The sequence below is a fragment of the Elephantulus edwardii genome, unplaced genomic scaffold, assembly GCF_000299155.1.
Source record: "Elephantulus edwardii isolate Elephantulus edwardi_28Jun2011 unplaced genomic scaffold, EleEdw1.0 scaffold00014, whole genome shotgun sequence".
NCBI lineage: Eukaryota > Metazoa > Chordata > Mammalia > Macroscelidea > Macroscelididae > Elephantulus > Elephantulus edwardii.
The window spans coordinates 15,011,940-15,021,391 of record NW_006399764.1 but is presented as its reverse complement, the minus strand read 5'-3'; positions in this window follow the sequence as shown (position 1 = coordinate 15,021,391).

Below are 9,452 nucleotides of genomic sequence, written 5' to 3'. Positions count from 1 at the left end.
TAAAATTCCATTAAGTTTTATGTAATTTTAAGGATTCTTAACTCAGAAGCCATTTTAAGAATTCTCTTTATTATGATAGTGGTAACAGTGCTGACAAGCACTCTACTTTCAGGCCTTTGAAGACAGTTTAACAGAAGCACGGAATGAAATTGAAGTATCACAGAGTAAATACAATGCCATCTCATTACAACTGAATAACAAGCAGACCGAGCTTATCCAGAAAGATATGGATATTACCCTAGTCAGGTAAGTCTTCTCCATTTTTAAGTTAGATTTATAAAAATACTATTACATGACAGAATGGTACCATTTATATTTATTATAAGTAATTCAGAAATTACTAAAATGTACCTTTTGTGATTATAGATCACTTACCCAATACAACAGTGGCAGGAAAGTGTTGTACTCCTGATGTTGTCATTGTTGTTTGTGCTGTTGAGTCACCTGAAACTCATAACAACCTATGTCTCTGCCCTATTCTGTGCCAATCTTATTGTCTATGACACTCCTATTTCCATTCCCCCAGTCACTTAATCAATACATCTCATTGAGGGTCTTCTTCGCTTGTGCTGTTCCTACATCCTCCTAAACATGACATCCCTCTCCAAGGATTGGTCCCTCTTTGCAACATGTCCAAAGTATGTCAGACAAAGCTTCAGAATCATTGCCTCCAAGGAGCAGCCCGGTTCCACCCTCTCCAGCATGAACTTGTTTGTTCTCCTAGCAGTCCATGGTATATTCAACGCTCTTCTCCAACACCTCAGCTCAAAGACATCAGTTCTTGTTCTGTCATCCCTAGTCATTATCCAGCTTTCCAATGCATAGCAAATAATTGCAAAGCCTGTGGCCTAATGGAAGCAGGAATGGCATCCACTTCCTAAACAACATGCCTCAGGAAACTCTATGAACTTTGATAAATGTTGATAGTTATAGAAATGCTTCAGGCCTTTTGTTCATAGGGCCACTGTGAGTCATGTTCGACTCGAAGGCAATCAACAACAACCTCCACCACTGCCTAATAAACCATAAAATCAAGTGGCACACAGATACGATGCAGGTCTTTATCTGTGTTTGCTTCTTTTCAGGCACTGACTGAGGCCCCCGGGAGAGAGGGCTCACACTTGCAGCCTTTCTGGCTCACTCTCTGGCTCTGTTTGGGACCCCTGGGCATAGACGGCCCTCAGAGGCAGGCCTCTGGGGCTTGCCTGCTTGATGACTGGCTTTGGCCAGGACCTGGGTGAGGTTGGTGCATGCGGACAGGCAGTGAGGTATCCAGATCTTGCCCTTTTGCCGACAGACTGGCTGTGCCAGGTCTCCCCAGGAGAAGATTGCACACACAGGCAGGTGGGTCTCTGGTTCTTCATGAGGAGCTAGACTGTAAATGAAGAACAGTGTGACATCAGAATTGAGGGAAGACTCATCAACAACCTCCATTATGCAAACAACACAGCCTTGCTTGCAGGAAGTGAGGACTTGAAAAGCTTCCTACAGAGGATCAAATATTACAGCCTTCAGTGTGGATATCTCAACATCAAGAAGCCGAAAGTCCTCACCCCTGTGTATAGTGATAAATGGAGAAATTAGTACTGTTCAGTGTTTTTGTGTACCATCAAGTTATAGATGATGTTTCAGAAGGTTGTCAGGTTGAGTAACTAGCATGGGAGGAGACTGCACATCTTTCTCCTTTGGAGTGGCTGGTGGGTTGAACCTTGTGCCTTTAAGGATGCGCAATCTTCTCTTGTGCAGCTTACTGCCTATGCACACCCATTTGAGGGTCAGCCATGGGCTTGTTCCAACTCACGTAGACAGCAAAAAACAGCGAACACCCCAACAACTTAAAAAAAAAAAATCAAGATAATGGAAGACTTACACAGAGACATTCTACTACAAATAATTGGCTAACACTGAACTGTTCCAGGAAGTAGCATATGGTCAAGAACCAATGATAAAGTAGAAAGAAGTTCAAACTGCACTGAAAACATTAGCAAACACTAAGAACCCAGAAATTGATGGGATATCAAGTGACATGTTTCCACAAACAGATGGAGTGCTGGACATGCCTACCAGTTTGTGTCAGGAAATTTGGAAGACAGCTACCTGACCAACTACCTGGAAGAGATTCATATTTGTTCTACGTCCAAGAAAGGTGATTCAACAGAATGTGGAAATCAACTCATCAACAACATGTGCTATGCAGATAACACAAATTTGCTTGTTAAAAGCAAAGAACATTTGAAAGGCTTGCTGCAGAAGATCAAAAATTGCATTCTTCACTTCAATATAGATTACATCTCAACATTAAGGAAACAAAAATCCTACCTTTTGACCAATAGGCAACATCATGATAGATGGAGAAAATATTTGAAGTTTTCAGTGATTTCATCACGCTTAGATCCATAATCAACACCCGTGACATTAAAAGATATAACTGATACCTAAAAAGATATATTTATTTGGAAAATCTGCTGTCAAAGACCTCTCCACAGTGTTAAGGAGCAGTGGTGTTAGTTTAAGGACTAAAATGTACCTGATTCAAGCCATGTGTTTTGGTGTGTTTTTTTCCCACTTATTTGCTGTGAATCTAAAGTTGGACCATGCATTAAGATGAAGGAACAACCAAGGCCTTTGAGTTGTGGTGTTACAGAACTATATTGAGTATCCCATGAACTGCCAACAGAACACACAAGAATGTCTTAGATAAAGTACAACCAGAGTGCTCTTAGCGGTGAGGGTGGTGAAAGTTCATCTCACATGTGCTGGGCGTTTTGTAATGATAGGCCAGTCCTTCACAAAGGATCTCATGCTTGGAAAGAAAAGCCAAAGAAAGAGAGCAAGGTCTTAACACGCTTGACTGGTGTGGTGACTGTAACAGTGAGCTCAAGCGTACCAGAGTGGTGAGGATGGCACAGGATAGGACTCGTTTCACGTCCATTGTTCACAGAGTTCCTGTGATGCGTACGCAAAGGCACCTGACAACAAGGACTTTCATAAAATGCATAGCCATGGTAGTGCGATGCTTAAGCATTCAGCGGCTAACCAGAGAGTCAGCAGTTTGAAACCACTGGCAAGTCTATGGGGAAGAAGGTGTGGAAGCTTGTTCCCCTAACAATTTCAACCCCAGCAGCCTGATGGCCATTTGAGTCAGATGATGATGTGTGCGTAACGATGATGTATGCATAACGCACACAGAACGTCTGAATTTGTTTCTGTTATGTTTTAAGAAAACCTCACTATTTAACCAAAATCTTTGCCTGGTTTAATAATATTTTGACAAGGACATGAAACATTGTCTGATTGAATGATCTCGTTTCCTTGTCAATTGATGTTTTATGGAGTTTGGGGTTTTTTTTCCCCCTTGCCCCTTGGAAGTCAGTTTTGAATATAAAGGGGAAAAATAGGTAAAAAGGAAAGTCAAGCACAATCATAATTCTGGTCAGGAAATTGTGTAATTACAATATCAATAAAATAATAAGAAGGAAATGACAGACATGTAAAACCTACAAACAGATAAAATATTGAGAGAATTAAAAGGTCTAGACAGGTGCAGGTGTATATATGATTTCAAGGTGCTTTTTGATAACGGTGTCAGATGTCTCCAAAAAGACCTTTGAATTTGATACAGTTTTAGTTACGCTTGATATCAGTAAGAGGCCGTCATCACCCTAGTCCACAATGGGCAGCAGAAGAGATGTTACCGAATCCTAGGGAGGAGGGTTCCCTGGGAGAGGGGCTGTCTGATAGGAGCCGTGGAAAGTAAGCCCCCTCCAGAGGGGACTATGTCCCCTCCCTGCTGCTCTTGAACCTCTAATCTCCGGCATCATCTCTTTCCACCGATCAAGCTCAGTCAGAGCGAGAGGATAAGGAACTGGTACACTGTGATCTGGAGAGGTGGAGGGTCCAGGGTGGAGATAATGAGGAATGAATAAGGAAATATGTGGCAGGTTGTACATAACAGCTCTTTTCCAGAGCTTTTCTGGTCATTAATTGCTTATTGAGTTTCCCATATGGACTTTAGGATAAAATGACTTAACTCTTACTCAGTATTTGTATCAGAAGATCACATTTACAAGTAAGCCTAAGAAGTATTGACACCTTTATTATGTTCAGTCTGCCAGTCCTAGAGTTTGCCATTCTCTATGCTTCAGCCTACCTTTATCTTTTCTAAGGGCTTAGAGTTTTTCTATCTATAAAGTTTGACAATTTGTTCACTTATTTGTTGTTGTTGTTTTCTTTCTTCAGTACTATTTTAAATGCAGTCATTCTTTACTGTGTAGGTAGCAAATAGCTGGGAGTTTTTAATTGCTTGTGGTTGTTCATGTGTTTTGGTGGTTAAAGCTCATTCAGGGCTGTTTTTTTACTGTGAACTGCTTCTTTACTTTTCATTTGCACCACTGGGTGGGGAGAAGGACTAACCTGTCCTTGTCTTGCTCTCCTTCTATTGTCTCATCATTTCCTTAAAACTCATTTACTGGAGCCACCAAAATCTCAAGCTCCTGGGGTTACAAACTAGAATTGGCAATGTGACGAACTTTAGTTTGAAAACTCCATTTGCATATTGAGATTCTTCTCCATACATTAAAAGTTCTGTCCTGTGTATCATGAGTCCTTGACTTACCCTGTATTCAAAACTGACGTAGAATTATTGTTGCCATCAGTGCTTTTCTGTTCCTGGAACTCAAGTGTTAATTTCAGTAAGGTGTTCCTGTGACTGTAGAACCAGGGTTTTTATTACTATCAAGCTATAAAGGAAAATTGATACATATTTGGCTCTGAAACTCAGAATAGTTCTATCAATACTTTTCAGGTGTATGTGATAAATATTAAAAACTGTGTATATTATTTCTTTTATTAATATATTTGCCTGCAGTAAAAAATAATAGATGGAGAACAAGACGCTGGTCTATAATGTTGGGTGAGCACACGCACGTCACTGAGACGGTCGGTATTCATGCTGCCCTCTGTTTATCGCTTGCTTTGCTCAGGAAGGAGTTACAGGAGCTGCAGAATCTTTACAAACAGAACAGTGTGCACACAGCCCAGCAGGCCGAGCTCATCCAGCAACTCCAGGTGCTCAACATGGACACACAGAAAGTACTGAGGAACCAGGAAGATGTGCACACAGCTGAAAGTATATCATACCAAAAAGTATGCTTTTATTCTGTCATAAAAATGTAATTTTATATGTATGAGTTTGAAAATATAGGGAATTTAAACATTTCCAATTTCGGCATCTCTTTATGACTCTGTTTTATATCTGGTTCTTCAGAATTCAGAATAGCAGATGGTTCAGTTTGGTAATATTTACAAGCTTTGTGAATTGTCTTTATGGCTGTTAGTACCGAAACATTTAAAAAACATACATGTCAGATTAGTTCTATGGGTTACAACTTTCGTAAGTTGGAATTTTGATATCTCTGGTGACACTTAATAGGGCTCTCACCCCCAAATAGTATTACTCAGCTTTCTGCTATTAGAAGATATTTCACCAGGTATGATTCTGTTTTATGATCCAAGGTAGCTTTTCACTCTAGAATGCGTGCCTTATTTTTATTGGAAAATCTGCACAAACACAAATCAGTATGCTGATAAAAATCTTCATGATCAATATTTTCAATAATTTTTCTCTCTCTGTATTTTCTGTGTTTCTTTTAATAGTCATTTTACTTCACAATTGTTTTAGGGGCTTCTCAAGATTTATCCGTGTACTGACATGTGCTGACTCAGTTGCAATAATTACAGGCAGTAACTGTATTTATTGAATCTTTTACATTTTTGTTGTATGTTTTAAAAAAATACTTTAGATCAACTGTATGATAGGTAGTACTACCTTTTAACAGTTGAACTAAATGAGTTAGATTAACAACTACAGTTTACTTTAATCCTAAACTTTTAATATGTTTTCCTGTTGAATCTCAATCTTCTGAGAAAAACCTAAGAAAATATGATGACTATAATTAACATGAATGAAATAACTTTATTAACTAAATTGGAGCACACAGTTTAAATGACATTTTCTACGAGTTCTATTCAGTCTGTGTTCTGTGCTTGCTTTAGGGCGTGGGTGATAAAAATGGGGAGGGGACGACTCCTTTCCTCATCGAGCTCCTGCCCACCTACTTGTTTCCTATTGTTGAAACTGCCTGTTACGCTTTTGTTACTGAAACCAAGATTTGCAGATAAAGTGGTTTGAAAAATTCAACTGTGTTACTAATTTTCATTTTGTCTTCTCAATTCTCAAGTGGACTCCAACATTTCTGTTCCTTTCAGCTGCCACTTAAAAATGAGTGAGTTTTGACTCGTTGTTGTCGTTGGGTGCCATCAAGTTGACTAGTAGCGACCCCATGAATGACAGACCTGAACTTGGCCCTGTCTTGTGTAATTGTCATGACATCAGCTATCCTCAAGACCATTGTTGTCATTGTGTCTACCATCTCCTTGACGGCTCTCTCTTCTATTGACCCTCTTCTTTTCGCAGCATGATGTCTTTTCCCAAAGACCGGCCCCCTTCTGACACCATGCCCAAAGCAAATGAAGTGAAGTTTCACTGTCCTTGCATCAGTGGAGCTCCTGGGTACACTTCCTCCTAGACAGTAACCCTACGAGACCTGATAGCAGTTTCCTCATCACACGTACTGTTGTCTTGTTAGGTGCTGTTGGGTTGAATATGACTCATAGTGGCCCTATGAACAGCAGAGCTCATTCTGTCCTATCCTGTACCAGCCTCCCCAACTCTGATATACTCAGTCAAGCCCTTTTCTACAATCACGGTGTCAACCTACCTGTTTGAGGGTCTTCCTGTCCTTCACCATCTCTCCAGTTTTCTAAGCAGGATGTTCGTCTCCAAGGAATAATCTCTTCTAACAACATTAAGGTGCGCCTGATACAGACCATGGTCTTTGCAATCACTTGTTATGCATCAGAGAGTTGGACAATGACTAAGGAGAATAGAAGGAGAATTGATGAATTTGAGCTGTAGTGCTGGAGAAGAGTATTGAATGTACCATGGACTGTCAAGAAAACAAACAGATTCGTCCTGGAGAGGGTTAAACCAGGCTACTTCTTGGAGGCAAGGATTCTGGGGCTTCGTCTGACATACTTTGGACATGTTGTAAGGAGGGACAGGTCCTTGGAGAGGGACATCATACTTAGGAGGGTGGAGGGACAGCGCAGGAGGGGAAGACCCTCTGAGGTGGATTGATTCAGTGACTGGGGTAATAGGGATGGGTGGGTCAGAGGCAGTGCTATTGGCACAGGACAGAGCAGGGGTTGGGGCTGTTGTACATAGGGGCGCTATGAGTCGCAAACGACTCAACGGCACATAACAACAACATGCCCAGAGTATGTGAAATGAAGCTATCTTTTTTGCCTTCAAGGAGCACTCTGGTTGTTCGTTTTCCAAGACATATCTGTTTGTTCTTTTAGCAGTCAATGGAATATTCATTACTCTTCTCCAGCCAATTGCATCAGTTCTTCTTGTGTCATCTTTACTCATTGTCCAGCTTTTCATTATGTCTGTTGTTGTTCTGTACTGTCAAGTCGGAACCGAACCATCTCTGACTCTTCCAGAGCGGGTTTTCAGACACAGTTTAATCACACAGGAGGAGATTGTCCATCTTTCTCCCATGGAACAGCTGGTAAATTTGAACTGTGTGCCTTCAGGATTACAGCACAGCTTCTTACCATCAGGCCACCTAAGCTATAAATACAAAGCAGACTACATCATCTTTATTTGATTGTGCTTATGCAAAACCTGTCCTTCAACCAAGAGGCAGTCAGAATAGAGGAAGGAGACACTGCATGGTTCAAAATCAGGAATGGTGTCTCTCAGGGAGGTATTCTGTCTCCATACTTCTTCAATTTGTATGCAGAACAGATCATCCAGGACGGTGGGCTGTATGAGGAGAAATGTTGTATCAAGATTGGAGGAAGATTCATCAACAACTTATGTAGATAATACAACCCTGCTCGTTGAAACCGAGGAGGACCTAAAGTACTTGCTGCAGAAGATCAAGGACTGCAGCCTTCAATACGAATTGAAGGTCAACATCAAGAAAACAGATTCTTACCACTGGGCCAGTTGGCAACGTCATGATGGATGCTGAAGAAATTGAGACTGTTAACAGTTTTAGTTTACTTGGCTCCAAAATCAACACTCTTTGTACCAGCCAGGAAATTGTATTGGGAAAGGCAGCTGTCAGGGACCTCCCCAGAGTACTGAAGAGCAACGATATCAGTCTGGAGATTAAGGTGCGCCTGATCCAGGCCATAGTCTTTGTAATTGCTATGCATCAGAGAGTTGGACAATGACTAAGGTTGATAGTAAGAGAATTGATGCCTTTGAGCTTTGATGCTGGAGAAGAATATACCATGGACTGCCAGGAGAATAAATAGATTTGTTCTGGAGAGGGTGAAACCGAGCTACTCCTTGGAGGCAAGGATTCTAAAGCTTTGTCTAACATGCTTTGGACATGTTTCAAGGAAGAATTGGTTCTTGAAGAGGAACATCATGTTTAGGAGGGTGGAGGGACAGCGGAAGAAAGGAAGACCCTTGATGAAATGGATTGACTCAGTGGCTGGGGTAATGGGTTTAGGTGTATCAGAGACAATGAGATTGGCATAGGATAGAGCAGGATTTAGGGCTCTTGTACATAGGGTCGCTATGAGTTGCAAGCGACTTGATGGCACATAACAACAAACAACGATAGGTTCAAACTGCTAATGTTTAGTCTAGCATCCCAACAGTTAACACACTTATGTGTTAAGTGATGTCTAGTCCGAACCGACCCATAGCTGATCCTCTAGTGCATTTCCAGAGGTTGTAAACTGTGCAGAAGAATTGCCTATCTTCTGCACAGTAGCTAGTGGACTTGAACTGCCTTGAGACTTAACTCACTACATCATTTAATTTAGAAGATAGAATGATGTCAGTGACACAGATAATATCTCGTAAGTGTCCTAAATAATCAGGCCACAAGTTCCTTAGTCATTGCCTTGCTTAGGAGAGGTAGAACTACCTCTGGGAGAACCTGTTTTAATCACACTTTTGACATGGGGTACATTCTGAAACCTGGAATGCCCTCCTCCCAAGTTAGAACTGTTGATAGATTAGATATGCAGATGATGTGAACATGTTGTGCTTGTGAACAGTATGGAACCAGAAAGAACGAAAAGCAAATTCACATCTAACACTTTAAAAAATAGACTATAAAGGGAGCTTTAGTGGCCTAGTGGCAAGAAGCTGCACTGCAATTCCGAAGGTGCGTGGTTCGATTCTACCAGATGTTACATTGTACCAGTCAGATCTGATTCGAGTACACAACCAGAAAAAACAAAAGTATTACAGATAAAAAAACTGGACTTTCTCTTTATCTTAACCGTTTGAATCTTCCTTTTTTCTGTTTTTCAGAAGTTGCCTCTTATTTTTAACTTTAGAGCTATTCTGAAATATTTTA